This window comes from Salvelinus alpinus, chromosome 7 (assembly GCF_045679555.1).
Source record: "Salvelinus alpinus chromosome 7, SLU_Salpinus.1, whole genome shotgun sequence".
In the NCBI taxonomy this organism is placed as follows: domain Eukaryota; kingdom Metazoa; phylum Chordata; class Actinopteri; order Salmoniformes; family Salmonidae; genus Salvelinus; species Salvelinus alpinus.
In genome coordinates this window covers 34543338-34562609 of record NC_092092.1, presented here as the reverse complement: position 1 = coordinate 34562609, position 19272 = coordinate 34543338, and the positions used below count along the sequence as shown (strand labels likewise).

The following is a 19272-nucleotide window of genomic DNA, read 5'->3' as shown; positions in this document are numbered from 1 at the left end:
CTCTCAGAATGACCTTCTTGATCCAAATCAGTCAGGTTTCAAGACTAGTCACTCAACTGAGACTGCTCTTCTCTGTATCACGGAGGCGCTCCGCACTGCTAAAGCTAACTCTCTCTCCTCTGCTCTCATCCTTCTAGACCTATCGGCTGCCTTCGATACTGTGAACCATCAGATCCTCCTCTCCACCCTCTCCGAGTTGGGCATCTCCGGCGCGGCCCACGCTTGGATTGCGTCCTACCTGACAGGTCGCTCCTACCAGGTGGCGTGGCGAGAATCTGTCTCCTCACCACGCGCTCTCACCACTGGTGTCCCCCAGGGCTCTGTTCTAGGCCCTCTCCTATTCTCGCTATACACCAAGTCACTTGGCTCTGTCATAACCTCACATGGTCTCTCCTATCACTGCTATGCAGACGACACACAATTAATCTTCTCCTTTCCCCCTTCTGATGACCAGGTGGCGAATCGCATCTCTGCATGTCTGGCAGACATATCAGTGTGGATGACGGATCACCACCTCAAGCTGAACCTCGGCAAGACGGAGCTGCTCTTCCTCCCGGGGAAGGACTGCCCGTTCCATGATCTCGCCATCACGGTTGACAACTCCATTGTGTCCTCCTCCCAGAGCGCTAAGAACCTTGGCGTGATCCTGGACAACACCCTGTCGTTCTCAACTAACATCAAGGCGGTGGCCCGTTCCTGTAGGTTCATGCTCTACAACATCCGCAGAGTACGACCCTGCCTCACACAGGAAGCGGCGCAGGTCCTAATCCAGGCACTTGTCATCTCCCGTCTGGATTACTGCAACTCGCTGTTGGCCGGGCTCCCTGCCTGTGCCATCAAACCCCTACAACTCATCCAGAACGCCGCAGCCCGTCTGGTGTTCAACCTTCCCAAGTTCTCTCACGTCACCCCGCTCCTCCGCTCTCTCCACTGGCTTCCAGTTGAAGCTCGCATCCGCTACAAGACCATGGTGCTTGCCTACGGAGCTGTGAGGGGAACGGCACCTCAGTACCTTCAGGCTCTGATCAGGCCCTACACCCAAACAAGGGCTCTGCGTTCATCCACCTCTGGCCTGCTCGCCTCCCTACCACTGAGGAAGTACAGTTCCCGCTCAGCCCAGTCAAAACTGTTCGCTGCTCTGGCACCCCAATGGTGGAACAAACTCCCTCACGACGCCAGGACAGCGGAGTCAATCACCACCTTCCGGAGACACCTGAAACCCCACCTCTTCAAGGAATACCTAGGATAAAGCAATCCTTCTGCCCCCCCCCCCCCCCCCTTAAAAGATTTAGATGCACTATTGTAAAGTGGCTGTTCCACTGGATGTCATTAGGTGAATGCACCAATTTGTAAGTCGCTCTGGATAAGAGCGTCTGCTAAATGACTTAAATGTAAATGTAAATATCACAACCAGCCCCAACCCAGTCTTCCCAAATCTTTGTTCTTTGTCCCATTGCCACAGTATAGTAGCCTACACATTTTAAATCATTTCAAATTTTATTGGTCACATACACGTGATTAGCAGATGTTATTGCGGGTGTAGCGAAATGCTTGTGCTTCTAGCTCCAACAGTGCAGTAATATCTAACAAGTAATATCTAACAAATTACACAACATATACCCAATACACACAAATCTAAGTAGGAATGAATTAAGACTATATACATTTATGGACGAGCCTACTCATTCAAGGGTTTTTCTTTATTTTGACTATTTTCTACATTGTAGAATAATAGTGAAGACATCAACACTATGAAATAACACATATGGAATCATGTAGTAACCAAAAAAGTGTTAAACAAATCAAAATATACTTTAGATTCTAGATTCTTCAAAGTAACCACCCTTTGCCTTGATGACAGTTTTGCACACTCTTGGCATTCTCTTAACCAGCTTCATGAGGTAATCACCTGGAATGCATTTCAATTAACAGGTGTGCCTTGTTAAAAGTTAATTTGTGGAATTTCTTTCCTTCTTAATGAGTTTGATCCATCAGTTGTGTTGTGACAAGGTAGGGGTGGTGTACAGAAGATAGGCCTATGTGGTAAAAGACCACGTCCATATTATGGCAAGAACAGCTCAAATAAGCAAAGAGAAACGACAGTCCATCATTACTTTAACACATGAAGGTTAGTCAAGGCGGAACATTTCAAGAACTTCTAAAGTTTCTTCAAGTGCAGTCGCAAAAACCATCAAGCTCTATGATGAATCTGGCTCTCATGAGGACCGTCACAGGAAAGGAAGACGCAGAGTTACCTCTGCTGCAGAGGATAAATTCATTAGAGTTAACTGCACCTCAGATTGCAGGCAAAATAAATGCTTCACAGAGTTCAAGTAACAGACACATCTCAACATCAACTTTTCAGATTAGACTGCGTGAACCAGGCCTTCATTGTTGAATTACTGCAAAGAAACCACTACTAAAGGACACCAATATTAAGAAGAGCCTTGCTTGGGCCAAGAAACACGAGCAATGGACATTAGACTGGTGGAAATCAGTCCTTTGGTCTGATGAGTTGAAATAGGATATTTTTGGTTTCAATGGCCGTGTCTAGGTGAGATGCAGAGTAGGTGAATGGATGATCGCCACGTGTGGTTCCCACCGTGAAGCATGGAAGAGGAGGTGGGATGGTGTGGGGGTGCTTTGCTAGTGACACTGTCTGTGATTTATTAAGAATTCAAGGCCACTTAACCAGTATGACTACCACAGCATTCTTCAACGATATGCCATCTCATCTGGTTTGCGCTTACTGGGACTATCATTTGTCTTTCAACAGGACAATGACCCAAAACACACCTTCAGGCTGTGTAAGGGCTATTTGACCAAGAAGGAGAGTGATGGAGTGCTGCATCTGATGACCTGGCCTCCATAATCACCCGACCTAAACCCAATTGAGATGGCTTGAGATGAGTTGGACCACAGAGTGAAGGAAAAGCAGCCAACAAGTATTCCGCATATGTGGGAACTCCTTCAAGAAAAGCATCCCAGGTGAAACTGGTTGAGAGAATACCAAGAGTGTGCAAAGCTGTCATCAAGGCAAACGGTGGCTACTTTGAAGAATCTCAAATCTCAAATATATTTTGATTAGTTTAACACTTTATTTGTTACTACATGAGTCCATATGTGTTATTTCATAGTTTTGATGTTATTCTACAATGTAGAAAATAGTAAGAATAAAGAAAAACCCTTGAATGAGTAAGTGTGTCCAAACTTTGGACTGGTACAGTATATATATATATATATTTTTGTTGTTGTAATTGAACCCCATTTTTCTCCCCAATTTCATGATATAGTGGTCCAGAATGGCACAGCGGTCTAAGGCACTGCATCTCAGTGCTTAAGGCATCACTCCAGGCACACTGGTTCGGATCCGGCCGTGATTGGGAGTCCCATAGGGCGGCGCACAATTAGCCCAGCATCGTACGGGTTTGGCCGGTGTAGGCTGTCATTGTAGATAAGAATTTGTTCTTAACTGACTTGCCTAGTTAAATGGTTAAAACAAAAAAAATATCCAACTGCGATCCAATTACGAGCTTGTCTCATCGCTGCAACTCCCCAACGGGCTTGGGAGAGGCAAAGGTTGAGTCATGCGTCCTCCGAAACATTACCTGCCAAGCCGCGCGGCTTCTTAACACCCGCTCGCTTAATCCGGAAGCCAGCTGCACCAATATGTCGGAGTTAACACTGTTCAACTGACAACCGGAGTCAGCTTGCAGGCGCCTGGCCCGCCACAAGGAGTCGCTTGAGCGCAATGAGCCAAGTAAAGCCCTCTGGCCAAACCCTCCCCTAAGTAAAGCCCCCTAGCCAAACCATCCCCTAATCCGGACGACGCTGGGCCAATTGTGCGCCACCTAATGGGACTTTCGGCCACTGATCAAATCAAATCAAATGTATTCATAAAGCCCTTCTTACATCAGCTGATATCTCAAAGTGCTGTACAGAAACCCAGCCTAAAACCCCAAACAGCAAGCAATGCTGGTGTAGAAGCACGGTGGCTAGGAAAAACTCCCTAGAAAGGCCAGAACCTAGGAAGAAATCTAGAGAGGAACCAGGCTATGAGGGGTGGCCAGTCCTCTTCTGGCTGTGCCCAGTGGAGATTATAACAGAACATGTTCAAATGTTCATAGATGACCAACAGGGTAAAATAATAATAATCACAGTGGTTGTCGAGGGTGCAACAGGTCAGCACCTCAGGACTAAATGTCAGTTGGCTTTTCATAGCCGGTCATTCCGAGTATCTCTACCGCTCTTGCTGTCTCTAGAGAGTTGAAAACAGCAGGTCTGGGACAGGTAGCACGTCCGGTGAACAGGCCAGGGTTCCATAGCCGCAGGCAGAATAGTTGAAACTGGAGCAGCAGCACGGCCAGGTGGACTGGGGACAGCAAGGAGTCATCAGGCCAGGTAGTCCTGAGGCATGGTCCTAGGGCGCAGGTCCTCTGAGAGAGAGAAAGAAAGAAAGCAAGAAAGAGAGAAAGAAAGAAAGAGAGAATTAGAGAGAGCATACTTAAATTCACACAGGACACCGGATAAGACAGGACAAATACTCCAGATATAACAGACCGACCCTAGCCCCCCGACACATAAACTACTGCAGCATAAATACTGGAGGCTGAGACAGGACGGGTCGGGAGACACTGTGGCCCCACCCGACGATACCCCCGGAAAGGGCCAAACAGGCAGGATATAACTCCACCCACTTTGCCAAAGCACAGCCCCCACACCACTAGAGGGATAACTTCAACCACCAATTTACCATCCTGAGACAAGGCCGAGTATAGCCCACAAAGATCTTCGCCACGGCACAACCCAAGGGGGGGGCGCCAACCCAGACGGATGTTTTTTTAATTCAGGAAGTTAATTGAAATTCAATTGATGAAATTAAAACTGACCAGTAATTTCTATGAATACATTAAATTAATGAATTAAAGACTCAGACTTTTGTGTTTCCATGGCTGAGTCCAGGGCCACCCAAAACATATTGGAGCTAGGTGGGGGCAGGTTGCAATGTAAAGCTTACAGAACATTGTTTGAAGGGACTAGCCACCAAGCAACTGTTAGACCTTTTACATATGTGACATTTCTATTACCAATGTTTCATTGTGCAATCAAATATGTGTGTGTGTGTGTGTATGTGTGTGTGTGTGTGTGTGTGTGTGTGTGTGTGTGTGTGTGTGTGTGTGTGTGTGTGTGTGTGTGTGTGTGTGTGTGTGTGTGTGTGTGTGTGTGTGTGTGTGTGTGTGTGTGTGTGCACGCACGTGTGTCTGTGTGTGTGTGTATAAACTCTGTAAAATGTGTTAACTGGGAATGAACAAGAATAATATTGTAGTAATGATGTGACATAGATATCTGATTTCTGGACTGAAAATGAGAGTGTAAATCTGTGTCCCTTACCTATCCTTCATTCTTCCCTCCCTCCCTCTCTTCCTCTTTCTTTCATCCGGCCAAGGACACAATCACTGATCACAGTTGATCAGTGCTTAGATTTCAGTGTGTGTGTGTGTCACACTATTTTCTCCCTGCAGATTAGACAGGACAGTTTTTAATTTAGGATTCTGATCCTCTGCTATAAGACTCTTAATCCCCTGAAGGGGCCAGAGCAACACAGCCCTGACCCCCTACCCCCGGTTTCTTTCATACACACACACACACACACACACACACACACACACACACACACACACACACACACACACACACACACACACACACACACACACACACACACACACACACACACACACACACACACACACACACACACCTAACCTCCAAGCTGACCAGAGCCTGCGTGTGTTTGTGTTTGTTCAGGGGGGTAAACTGAGATTGAACATCCTGAGATCAGAGAAAAATGATAAAATTCTACCCACGCTAATCCTGCATTTTAGCAAATGAAAATACCCACTCTACTCACTCACTCACTCACTCACTCAGGCCTGTGGCTGTGTGTCATAACACATTTGCTGGCCTCGGGGAAAGCTGCTGTGATATCTGATGAGTTGTCCATTAATAAGACTGAGATTAATACTGCTGAAAAACACAAAGAAACACTACATGAAAACAAGCTCCCCTGGTCTTACAGGGAGGAGTAATTGCTGATATTCACACTATAGACCCCAGACTGTCTGTCTGCACTGTCTAATGTCGACCTCCCTCATCCTACTCCCCTATAACTCTTCTCTCTCCCTCTCCCTCTCCTTTCTCTTTCTTTGGGGCTCCTGAGTGGTGCAGTGGTCTAAGGCACTGCATTCTGGTGTTAGAGACATCACTACAGACACCCTGGTTCAAATCCAGGCTGTATCACAACTGGCTGTGATTTGGAGTCCCATAGAGCAGTAAACAATTGGCCCAGCGCCGGCTGGTGTAGGCTGTCATTGTAAATAAGATCTTGTTTCTAAACTGACTTTCCAAGATAAATGAAATGTTCTATATTCCTTTACTGTCACTCCCTCTCCTATGTGTGTGTGTGTGTCTTAGGTGTTTTGAATAATCAAGTTGTAAATCTTTTGAAGTATGGGAAGATCACATCATTGTCTAAAACTAAAAACAATTTTTTGTTGTTGTAACTCTTTCAATCCCTGAGCTCATCTGCTGATGTCGGGACATGCCATCGGGGAAAACGAGCACACCTTTGATAAACGTCAGACGGTTACACGTCAACCAATGAAACGGCAGATTTGAACGGGGGCAGAGCTGATTGAAAGCAATTTCAACCAATCAATGTTAGCACCCTCGATAATTCTTGACCAATCACCGAACAAGTACCAAAAATAGCACCTCCTCTTGTTCAGCACCCAAAGGACGAAAGTGCGAGATTCGCCTGTGTTGTCTATTATAACCAATTCTTACTGTCCATATTTGTGTAGAAACGTACTGAACAGTTTTATTTTTTTGATGTGAGAAACCTATTTGGTGTCAAACATGCGTAAAAACCTACGCCATCCAAGCAGGGAACCGCCGAGAAAGGAATTATCGCCGCTCATCTGAGGCCAAACTCGCATATTTTGTTTTGTCAAGTAAGGAAACAAAACAATATATCACCACGACGATACCCACTACTCAGGGACCTAAAAAACATCTACATTCGTTTTACAGTTGGAAACGTAAGTATAAATGAAGAGGTTTAGCTAGGGGGCAATCGTTGTGTTGGCTAGCTTGCTAACGTTAGCCTAGCATGGCCTATTCGCATTTAACTAGCTTACAACTGTAGCTGACGTTATCGTCACCAGTGATTGATTCTCGCATGAACATGAATTTGTGTGACGTTATTTTGAATAGCAGCTAACGTTTAACGTTAGTTACATGCTTTTGACTGTCAACGTCGTCTAAAAGGTACATCACTTGTTTTCAAATACTGTGCGTGGGCAGGGAAATGTCATTATTTTGCCAACTATTTAGCTAAATAGATAGCCGTTTATTTTTTAAGGTGACACCTTTCTAACGTCAGCTATCTAGCTAAATGTGGCGTTTGGTTTGTTGTCAGTTTTAACGCAACCAACAAACATCCGCTCGTGCCAGAAATAATCTGATCAATCGTAATATTAGCACAGTTAATTATATAATCCAGTGGTTCCTAACCTTTTTCGTTTACTGTAAATGTACCACCAACTGAATTCTGCTCTACCCGAAGTATCCCCTCATGTTCTTTTTACCCGTAGTAAGCATATTGTCTCATGAGTCTTAAGTACTCCCTGTGGCTAGGCTAAGTACCCCCAGGGGTCCTAGTATCCGGCTATATTGTTGTAGGGTTATTTTCCGTCGCCACACACCAGAACGATGCCCAACGCAGGGAGTCAAACCAACAGACTCCCGATGTTGTCCCATTCACCTTGCCAGAAGATACTGACCCTACCGGTATACATACTTGTTTACACTGAGCTGTACTGAGGTCGGAACACAATCATGGTTACATGACGTGGAGCACACACACACAGAGTAGTGACACTAGGTGCAATGATGTTAACTTAGACAGAACCGTGTCATTTACACATCCCTATCTTTATTACTACTAGAAGACTGATAGGTATATTTATTATTTAGAATATTCGTGTTTAATTTGGTCAATATTCATAATGTACATGTATTTTTTATTGACATTAAAATACTACTCATACAACAGAGCAAGCAGACAAGCTTAATATGACAGCAATTTTTGCTTTGTAGCATCTACAGATGAAACATGGAGTCTTAAAGGAGGCCTGGGTAAGGCCAACTTTGATTCATTTTTTTTTCAATTATGCTTTTAGATACAGTGCCCTCCACTTATATTGGCACCCTTGGTAAATATGAGCAAAACAGGCTGCAAAAAACATGTCTCTGCTGTTTATCCTCTTGGTCTTTCATTCAAAATATTCAAAATAACTTTTTAATTGAAGTAAAATGATTGATTTTTTTTTATTGTGAAATAAATATTTTTCTCAAACATGTGTGCCACAATTACTGACACCCCTAGAAATTCTTATGAGTAAACTCTAGCTGAAGTATATTCCCATTCATATTTTACATTTTTAAGGTCACCTGAGGGATTAGGAATACTTAAGTGGTATGCCATGACTTCCTGTTTCACTGGGGTATAAATATGAGGTAACATACAGACCAAGTTCATCCATCACTATGGGAAAGACCCGAGAAGACAGTAATGATGTGCGACAAAAGGTTGAGTTGCACAAATCAGGAATTGGCTATGGAAAAAATAGCTCAACATTTGAAAATGCCCATTTCCACTATCAGGGCAATAATTAAGAAGTTTAAAGCACCTGGAGATTTTAACAATCAGCCTGGAAGAGGACGTGTGTCTATATTGACCACACGCACAGTGAGGAGGATAGTTAGTGGCCAAAAAATCTCCAAGGATCACAGCTGGAGAATTGCAGATGTTAGTTGGGTCTTGGGGTCAGAAAGTCTCAAACTACGATCAGACGCCACCTACGTAACCACAAGTTGTTTGGGAGGGTTGCCATAAAAAAGCCTGGGCTGTCATCAAACAACACTCAAGCACCTACAGTTTGCCGAACGTTACTGGAACTTTCAATGGGACCGGGTTCTATGGTCAGATGAGACCAAAATGTAGCTTTTTGGAAACAAACACAGTAGTGGGTTTGGCATAGACAGAAAGATATCCATGCAGAAAAGTACCCTCATCCCCACTGAAGTATGGTGTTTTATCTTTGCTGTGGGCCTGTTTTTCTTCCAAAGGACCTAGAAAACTTGTTAGGATACATACTATCATGGACTCCAAGTACCAGCAGATATTAAATCAAAACCTGACTGCCTCTGCTAGGAAGCTTTAACTGGGCTTTGGTTGGATCTTCCAGCAGGACAACGAACCAAAGCACACCGCAACATAAACATAAAAATGGTTCACTGACCACCGAATCAAGGTTTTGCCATGGCCATCCCAGTCCCCTGACCTAAACCCCATAGAAGAGCTGAAGAGGAGAGTTCACAAGCGTGGACCTCGGAATCTGGAGAGATTCTCTATGGAGGAATAGTCTCATCATAGTCCAACCTCCTTACCCATTACAGGAGAAAACAGCTCTGAGTTATCTTGGCAAAGGCAGGTTGCACAAAGTATTGAATGAAGGGATGCCAATAATTGTGGCGCACATATATTTGAGAAATATTTGTTTTATGTTAATTTGTTTGTCAATTATTTTACTTTAATTGAAAGTTCGATTTTTGTGAATATTTTTTATGAAATATCAAGAGGATGAACAAAGATTTGTATTATATATATATATATATATACACTGCTCAAAAAAAATAAAGGGAACACTAAAATAACACATCCTAGATCTGAATGAAATATTCTTATTAAATACTTTTTTCTTTACATAGTTGAATGTGCTGACAACAAAATCACACACAAATTATCAATGGAAATCAAATTTATCAACCCATGGAGGTCTGGATTTGGAGTCACACTCAAAATTAAAGTGGAAAACCACACTACAGGCTGATCCAACTTTGATGTAATGTCCTTAAAACAAGTCAAAATGAGGCTCAGTAGTGTGTGTGGCCTCCACGTGCCTGTATGACCTCCCTACAACGCCTGGGAATGCTCCTGATGAGGTGGCGGATGGTCTCCTGAGGGATCTCCTCCCAGACCTGGACTAAAGCATCCGCCAACTCCTGGACAGTCTGTGGTGCAACGTGGTGTTGGTGGATGGAGCGAGACATGATGTCCCAGATGTGCTCAATTGGATTCAGGTCTGGGGAACGGGCGGGCCAGTCCATAGCATCAATGCCTTCCTCTTGCAGGAACTGCTGACACACTCCAGCCACATGAGGTCTAGCATTGTCTTGCATTAGGAGAAACCCAGGGCCAACCGCACCAGCATATGGTCTCACAAGGGGTCTGAGGATCTCATCTCGGTACCTAATGGCAGTCAGGCTACCTCTGGCGAGCACATGGAGGGCTGTGCGGCCCCCCAAAGAAATGCCACCCCACACCATGACTGACCCACCGCCAAACCGGTCATGCTGGAGGATGTTGCAGGCAGCAGAACGTTCTCCACGGCGTCTCCAGACTCTGTCACGTCTGTCACGTGCTCAGTGTGAACCTGCTTTCATCTGTGAAGAGCACAGGGCGCCAGTGGCGAATTTGCCAATCTTGGTGTTCTCTGGCAAATGCCAAACGTCCTGGCACAACCCCCACCTGTGGACGTCGGGCCCTCACCACCCTCATGGAGTCTGTTTCTGACCGTTTGAGCAGACACATGCACATTTGTGGCCTGCTGGAGGTCATTTTGCAGGGCTCTGGCAGTGCTCCTCCTTGCACAAAGGCGGAGGTAGCGGTCCTGCTGCTGGGTTGTTGCCCTCCTACGGCCTACTCCACGTCTCCTGATGTACTGGCCTGTCTCCTGGTAGCGCCTCCATGATCTGGACACTACGCTGACACACAGCAAACCTTCTTGCCACAGCTCGCATTGATGTGCCATCCTGGATGAGCTGCACTACCTGAGCCACTTGTCTGGGTTGTAGACTCCGTCTCATGCTACCACTAGAGTGAAAGCACCGCCAGCATTCAAAAGTGACCAAAACATCAGCCAGGAAGCATAGGAACTGAGAAGTGGTCTGTGGTCACCACCTGCAGAACCACTCCTTTATTGGGGGTGTCTTGCTAATTGCCTAAAATTTCCACCTGTTGTCTATTCCATTTGCACAACAGCATGTGAAATTTATTGTCAATCAGTGTTGCTTCCTAAGTGGACAGTTTGATTTCACAGAAGTGTGATTGACTTGGAGTTACATTGTGTTGTTTAAGTGTTCCCTTTATTTTTTTGAGCAGTGTATATATATATTTTTTTTTACAGCATGGTTTGCTCATACAGTTGAAGTCGGAAGTTTACATACACTTGGGTTGGGGTCAATAAAACTCATTTTTTAACCACTCCACAAATTTCTTGTTAACAAACTATAGTTTTGGCAAGTCGGTTAGGACATCTACTTTGTGCATGACACAAGTAATGTTTTCCAACAATTGTTACAGACAGGGTTATATCACTTATAATTCACTATCACAATTCCAATACGGTTTGCAACTGCACACGGGGACAAAGATCGTACTTTTTGGAGAAATGGTCTGATGAAACAAAAATCTAACAGTTTGGCCACAATGACCATCGTTATGTTTGGAGGAAAAAGGGGGAGGCTTGTAAGCCGAAGAACACCATCCCAACCGTGAAGCACGGGGGTGGCAGCATCATGTAGGGGTGCTTTGCTGCAGGAGGGACTGGTGCACTTCACAAAATAGATGGCATCATTGAGGGAGGAAAATTATGTGGATATGTTGAAGCAACATCTCAAAACATCAGTCATTAAGCTTGGTCACAAATGGGTCTTCCAAATGGACAATGACCCCAAGCATACTTCCAAAGTTGTGGCAAAATGGCTGAAGGACAACAAAGTCAAGGTATTGGAGTGGCCATCACAAACCCCTAACCTCAATCCTATAGAAAATGTGTGTGCAGAACTGAAAAAGTGTGTGCGAGCAAAGAGGCCTACAACCTGACTAAGTTACTCCAGCTCTGTCAGGAGGAATGGGCCAAAATTCACCCAACTTATTGTGGGAAGCTTGTGGAAGACTGCCAGAAACGTTTGACAAGTTAAACAATTTAAAGGCAATTCTACCAAATAGTAATTGAGTGTATGTAAACTTCTAAACCCACTGGGTCAGAAAAGCTGAAATAAATCACTCTATTATTCTGACATTTCACATTCTTCAAATAAATTGGTGATCCTAAGACAGGGCATTTTTACTAGGATTAGATGTCAGAAATTGTGAAAAACTGAGTTTAAATGTATTTGCCTAAGGTGTATGTATACTTCCGACTTCAACTGTATTTACCAAGGGTGCCAATATTAGTGGAGAGCACTGTACAAATGTCAAAATATGTCAACAATCCTTCCTCCAAAGGACTATTGTATGGATTACATTTTGTGAAAGTCCCCTAGATCATGGTATTTTGTTGTCTGGGTTTCATGAGGAATCACTCGTAGGTAGAAGACGGACCGAGAGAGTAGGGCTGTGAATTGCCAGGGACCTCATGATATGATCATGAGACTTTAGTGCATTTGATTTTACATCTATTGCGATTCTCACGATTTTTACACTGAACAAAACTATAAACGCAACATGCAACATTTCTAAGATTTTATACTGAGTTACAGTTCATATAAGGAAATCAGTCATTTTAAATTAATTCAATATGCTCAATCTATGGATTTCACATGACTGGGAATACAGATATGCACCTGTTGGTCATAGAATACCACGAAGTATGGGCGTGGATCAGAAAACCAGTCAGTGTCTTGTGTGACCACTGTTTGCCTCATGCAACGTGACACATCTCATGTGTATAGAGTTGATCAGGCTGTTGATTGTGGCCTGTAGAATATCGTCCCACTCTTCAATGGCTGTGCAAAGTTGCTGGATATTGGCAGGAACTGGGACCTGCTGTCGTACATGTCAATCCAGAGCATCCCAAACATTCTCAATGGGTGACATGTCTGGTGAGTATGCAGGCCATGGAAGAACTGGGACATTTTCACATTCCATGAGTTGTGTACAGATCCTTGTGACATGGTTGTGCATTATCATGCTGAAACATGAGGTGATGGTGGTGGATGAATGGCAAGACAATGAGCCTCAGGTTTTCGTCATGGCATCTCTGTGGCCATCGAAGGTGAGCATTTTCCCACTGATCCCGCAGGGGAAGAAGCTGGATGCGTTTCGCTACACCCACAGTAACATCTGCTAAATATGTGGCCAATAAAATTAGATTTGATGTGGAGGACCTGGGCTGGCGTGGTGACACGTGGTCTGCGGCTGTGAGGCCGGTAGGACGTTCTGCCAAATTCTCTAAACCGCGTGATCATTACACAGGTGCGCCTTGTGCTGGTGACAATAAAAGGTCACCAAAATGTGCAGTTGTGTCACAACATAATGCCACAGATGTCTCAAGTTGAGGGAGCGGGCATTTGGCATGCTGACTGCAGGAATGTCCACCAGAGGTGTTGCCAGAGAATTTTATGTTAATTTCTGTACTATAAACTTAATCAGTTTCTTTATCCCACACCTGTCAGGTTATTTAGGATTATCTTGGCAGAGGAGAAATGCTCACAGGGATGTAAACGAATTTGAGCAAAATAAGCTTTTTGTGAGTATGGAACACTTCTGGATCTTATGTTTCAGCTCATGAAACATGGGACCAACAGTACATGTTGCGTTTTCTATTTTTGTTCAGTATATGTGTTGCGATTCGATGTTCCAAAGATATTTCTGCTGCTGATGGATGAGGGAGCCATGAGAAAAATAGTTTTGATCAGTCATGGGAAAAAAGTGCTAAAAACAAATTGGCTCTCTATTTTAAAAAGATGGAGAACAAGCTATGACATTTGATGCAGTTAAAACTAGATTTCTGTCACTAGATTTCTGTCTCCCATCACTATGAGGGAAGTGGAGTGCGAGGCTGAGAGGTTCAGTACAGGGTCGTGTTCAGATGGTGTGACAGGCTTGCTTCTGTCCCTCTCCTTGCCCCAATAGTCACCCACGACGCATCGTTACCTATTGCTCCACAAAAGCCGCGGCCCTTTCATAGCAAAGGAAACAACTACTTCAAGTTTTCAGAGCGGGTGACGTCACAGATTTAAATGCTACTCGCGTGCACCGCTTACTAGCTAGCCATTTCATACCGGTTACATCCGCACAAAAAATATTTTGGAACAAGACTTTGTATTTATTATTGGACAGGTAACAATACTTGTTTCCTCCCCTGGTCCTGGAGAGCTACAGTTTCAGCAGGCTTTAGTTCCAGCCCAGCACTAACAGGCGTGATTTTAAACTAATCAATCCATCAAGATCTCTGTTAGCTATGTCAGGTGTGCTGGGATGGACTGGCACCTTTCCAACAAGTTAGTTAATCAAATGTCTGCACTGCTAGAGCTGCCCCGGTCAACTGTAAGTGCTGTTATTGTGAAGTTGAAACATCTAGAAGCAAAAACGTCTCAGCCACGAAGTGGTAGGCCGCACAAGCTCACAGAATGGGACCGGTGAGTGCTGAAGCGCTGTCCTCGGTTCAACACCCACTACCAAGTTTCAAACTGCCTCTGGAAGCAACGTCAGCATAAGATCCGCCAAAGAACACAAGCCTAAGATCACCATGCGCAATGTCATGTGTCGGCTGGGGTGGTGTAAAGCTCGCCGCCATTGGACTCTGGAGCAGTGGGAACGTTTTCTCTGAAGTGATGAATCACGCTTCACCATCAGGTAGTCCGATGGACGAATCTGGGTTTGGCGGATGCCAGGAGAACGCTACCTGCCCCAATGCACAGTGACAACTGTAAAGTTTGGTGGAGGAGGAATAATGGTCTGGGGCTGTTTTTCATGGTTCGGGCTAGGCCCCTTAGTTCCAGTGAAGGGCAATCTTAATGCTACAGCATACAATGACATTCTAGATTAATCTGTGCTTCAAATGTTGCAACAGTTTGGGTTTCAGCATGACAATGCCCCTGTGCACAAAGCAAGCTCAATACAGAAATGGTTTGTCGAGAACGGTGTGGAAGAACTTGACTGGCCTGCACAGAGCCCTGACCTCAACCCCATCGAACACCTTTGGGATGAATCAGAATGCCGACTGCGAGCCAGGCCTAATAGCCCAACATCAGCGCCCGACCTCTTGTGTTTGAATGGAAGCAGGTCCCCGCAGCAATGTTCCGACATCTAGTGGAAAGCCTTCCCAGAGGAGTGGAGGCTGTTACAGCAGCAAGCGGGGGGACCAACTCCATATTAATACCCATAATTTTGGAATGAGATGTTCGACGAGCAGGTGTCCACATACTTTTGGTCATGTAGTGTAATTAGCACATGTTATCGCAGGTGCAGCGAAATGCTTATGTTTCTCGCGCCAACAGTGCACTATATACCTACAAATACACACAAATCCCCAAAAATGGTTTAAGAAATATCAGAAAGAGCAATCTCCAGAAATTATCAAATGACAACCCTGTTTGTAAACTTTTAAATATCAATCTCAACTGTTTATCTTTTCCAGTGGTGAAGACATGACTGTCTCATGGTGGGGTATGCAAAAAGTCACTTTCTGAGCACTTATACAATGGGGAAATATTTATGGAAGGTTTTGATCAAGTCAAAAGGGGTTCTGTCAAAAAATTATTGAATTCAAATAGGTTGTAATGTCACGTGCACAAGTACAGAGAAATTCCTTTCTCGCAAGCCTAATGGAATACTCTAAATGGATCTGTGAACAGTTGGAAAAGTGACGTATGTGTGTGACCACAGAGCTGTGCTCTGCGCTCATTAGAGTTATGTAATCACTGGCCTCCACTTCCCTCTGCAGAGCCAGTGGTTCTTGACAACCATGTGTGGCTGTGGGAGATCTGAGACCTGGTTTCGGCTTGTGGTTTTAAGTTGGGCGACATCAGTTTCGAGGGTTGAGTGGTCGAGAGTCTGTGGTTTCGTCCCTAAGCTGAGGTGTTATGTGTCGACACATAACACCTATGTCACTTTTTGTGTGTGTGGCAGTCCATCCAAATGCCACAGGAGAATAAAGGGGATACTAAGAAGGCTGGAGCTTTGATTCCCTGCCGTTTCTGGCTGGGCAATGTAACTAGTTCCTCCTCTAACTAACGCACGCACACACACACACACACACACACACACACTGCTCCCATTTTTTTGAGTGAGTGTGTGAGGTAGCTGAATGAAGCTTAGACTGCATGTGTGGTTGCTAGGCAACAGTAGTGAGTGTGTTTTATTTTAGAGTTGTACTGCATAACATGACAGACGTTCTGTACAAACACACACACACACACACACATTGATATAGACCCAATCGGTATTAGATAGAATATCGCTGCCTGCCTGTGGGGAAAACAACCTGTGGTTACCTAGGTTACCCCATTGGCTAGCAGCCAATTGAGTGAATGCTAGCTAACTACCAACAACACGAACAAACAGACTGTACAGCTACAAGTAGTGAGTGGAGTTACAAACGGACTGTACTAAACAAGTTAAATGTCTTACATGTGATTTGAATGTTTTCCACACACATAGCTACGTGTAGCCTACTTAGACACCGTGTTCCCACTTTCCCACGCCTAATAGCCTGAAGCGACAGGGCTCTTCTCACGGGCTCTATTTCCCTACCTGGGAGCATTGTGAACCAGAAGTCAGGATTTTTGACCTGGCTACATGTACAGTACCACTCAAAAGTTTGGACACGCCTACTCATTCAAGGGTTTTTCTTTATTTTTACTATTCATTGTAGAATAGTAGTGCAGACATCAAAACTATGAAATAATATCCATGAATATATATATATATATATATATTTTTTTTTAAACCCTTGAATGAGTAGGTGTGTCCAAACTTTTAACTGGCACTGTTCATTGAACAACACAGCAGCTTTTCGGCATGTTTTGTTGTTTCTGTATAACAAGAAATGTACGTCGAAGTTGGCTCCTTTTTAAATGGGGCTCAATTGGAAATAATGTTTTTATCCAATTTGTGGGCGTAGTTGGAATTCTTTATTGGGTGGATATCGACTCTGAGTATAGGGATGAAGGGGTAGCCTAGTCTTAGAGGGCGTGATGGGGGGTACAGTAACCAATGTAGTGTTAGGGGGATTGTAGAGGCTGAGAGGGAGTGATAGGGGGCTAGTAGTGGGATAGGGGGATAGTTGAGGGAGTGATGGGGAATAGGGGGCTAGTAGTAGAGGTCGACCGATTATGATTTTTCAACGCCGATACTGATACCGATTTATTGGAGGACCAAAAAAGCCCATGCCGATTCTTTATTTTTTTTTTTTTTTAATTAAATGTTTTTTATTTACTTTTTTTAAATTTAAAAATGTTTTTAATTTGTAATAATGACAATTACAACAATACTGAATGAACACTTATTTTAACTTAATATAATACATCAATAAAATCAATTTAGCCTCAAGTAAATAATGAAACAGTTCAATTTGGTTTAAATAATGCAAAAACAAAGTGTTGGAGAAGAAAGTAAAAGTGCAATATGTGCTGTGTAAGAAAGCTAACGTTTAAGTTCCTTGCTCAGAACATGAGAACAGAAGTTTTAGGTTGTAGTTATTATAGGAATTATAGGACTATTTCCCTCTATACCATTTGTATTTCATTAACCTTTGACTATTGGATGTTCTGATAGGCACTTTAGTATTGCAAGTGTAACAGTATAGCGTCCGTCCCTCTCCTCGCTCCTCCCTGGGCTCGAACCAGCAACACAACGACAACAGCCACCATCGAAGCAGCGTCACCCATGCAGAGCAAGGGGAACAACTACTAGAAGGCTCAGAGCGAGTAACGTTTGAAACGCTATTAGCGCGTGATAACTAGCTAGCCATTTCACATCGGTTACACCAGCCTAATCTCGGGAGTTGATAGGCTTGAAGTCATAAACAGCGCAATGCTTGACGCACAACGAAGAGCTGCTGGCAAAATGCACGAAAGTGCTGTTTGAATGAATGTTTACGCACCTGCTTCTGCCTACCACTGCTCAGTCAGATACTTAGATACTTGCTTGTATGCTCAGTCAGATTATATGCAACCCAGGACACGCTAGATAATATCTAGTAATATCATCAACCTTGTGTAGTTAACAAGTGGTTATGATTGATTGTTTTTTATAAGATAAGTTTAATGCTAGCTAGCAACTTACCTTGGCTTACTGCATTTGCGTAACAGGCAGTCTTCTTGTGGAGTGTAACGAGAGAGAGGCAGGTCGTTATTGCGTTGGACTAGTTTACTGTAAGGTTGCAAGATTGGCTCCCCCGAGCTGTCATTGAAAATAAGAATGTGTTCTTAACTGACTTGCCTAGTTAAATAAAGGTGTATATATATATATATATATTTTTTTTTTTAAACGGCAAATCGGCGCCCCAAAAAATTGAAATCGTCCCTAATTAATTGGCCATTCCGATTAATCGGTCGACCTCTAGCTAGTAGTGGGATAGTTGAGGGAGTGATGGGGAATAGGGTGCTAGTAGTGGGATAGTTGAGGGATAGAGGGAGTGATGGGGGCTAGTAGAGGTATGAATGGGGTGTCTTCCCCACATTGAGCCTGAAACTCAAACCACACACTATTAATAGGCTGTGTTTTTACAGAGCATCATGGCTTGTGTGCTCCCCACTGGCACACACACACACACACACACACACCACACACCACACACCACACACACACTCTCATTCTTCCGAGGCCAGCTGGGGAGTCATTCTTTGTGCCTACCAACCTTTTTTGGGCACATGCCTGTCGTGCCGAGTTTGTGTGCGCACTCGCGCGATTTAGGGCTGGTCGATATGGCATATAAATCTTTTTGTTATTTTTAACTTAATATCTTAGTTTTATTTTTCTCTATGAGCTTTGTTGCACAATTTTCAAAGGTCAATAGACTGCATTTTCAAGCAGTCAGCAATAATCTAATGAATTCAGGGCTTGTGTAATTATACCTAGGCTACATATAGGCCTTCCACAACCATAAGACCCACTAATAATTGTATCAAAATGGGTTTATCTGCTTTTTTTAAAATCACTGATCTGGCTTTCAAGTCTCTATGAAAATGCCCCTTTTTGTTACAAATTTAACCAGAACCATGCATAATTCACTAATAATGACCACCTTCTTATAGTAGGCATTTAGAGAATTAACAAACATCTCATAAACAAGCACAAGCCCATGTTCTAGTGATTAGTCAACTAATCTTTATTTCAAGTCGAGCCAACTTGGATCT

At 43.9% G+C, this 19272-nt stretch overlaps 1 protein-coding gene across 4 annotated transcripts in view; it reads left to right on the top strand.

Annotated features, from left to right (window-relative positions):
- Nucleotides 1-6761: 6761 nt before the first annotated feature.
- Nucleotides 6762-19272, top strand: part of LOC139580880 (protein phosphatase 1B-like) — a 39049-nt gene continuing 26538 nt past the window's right edge. For all 4 annotated transcript variants that reach the window (XR_011676112.1, XM_071410000.1, XM_071409998.1 and 1 more), the window contains exon 1: nucleotides 6762-7100. The gene's annotated coding sequence lies outside the window, so the exon portion shown is untranslated. The remainder of the gene's footprint in view (nucleotides 7101-19272) is intronic.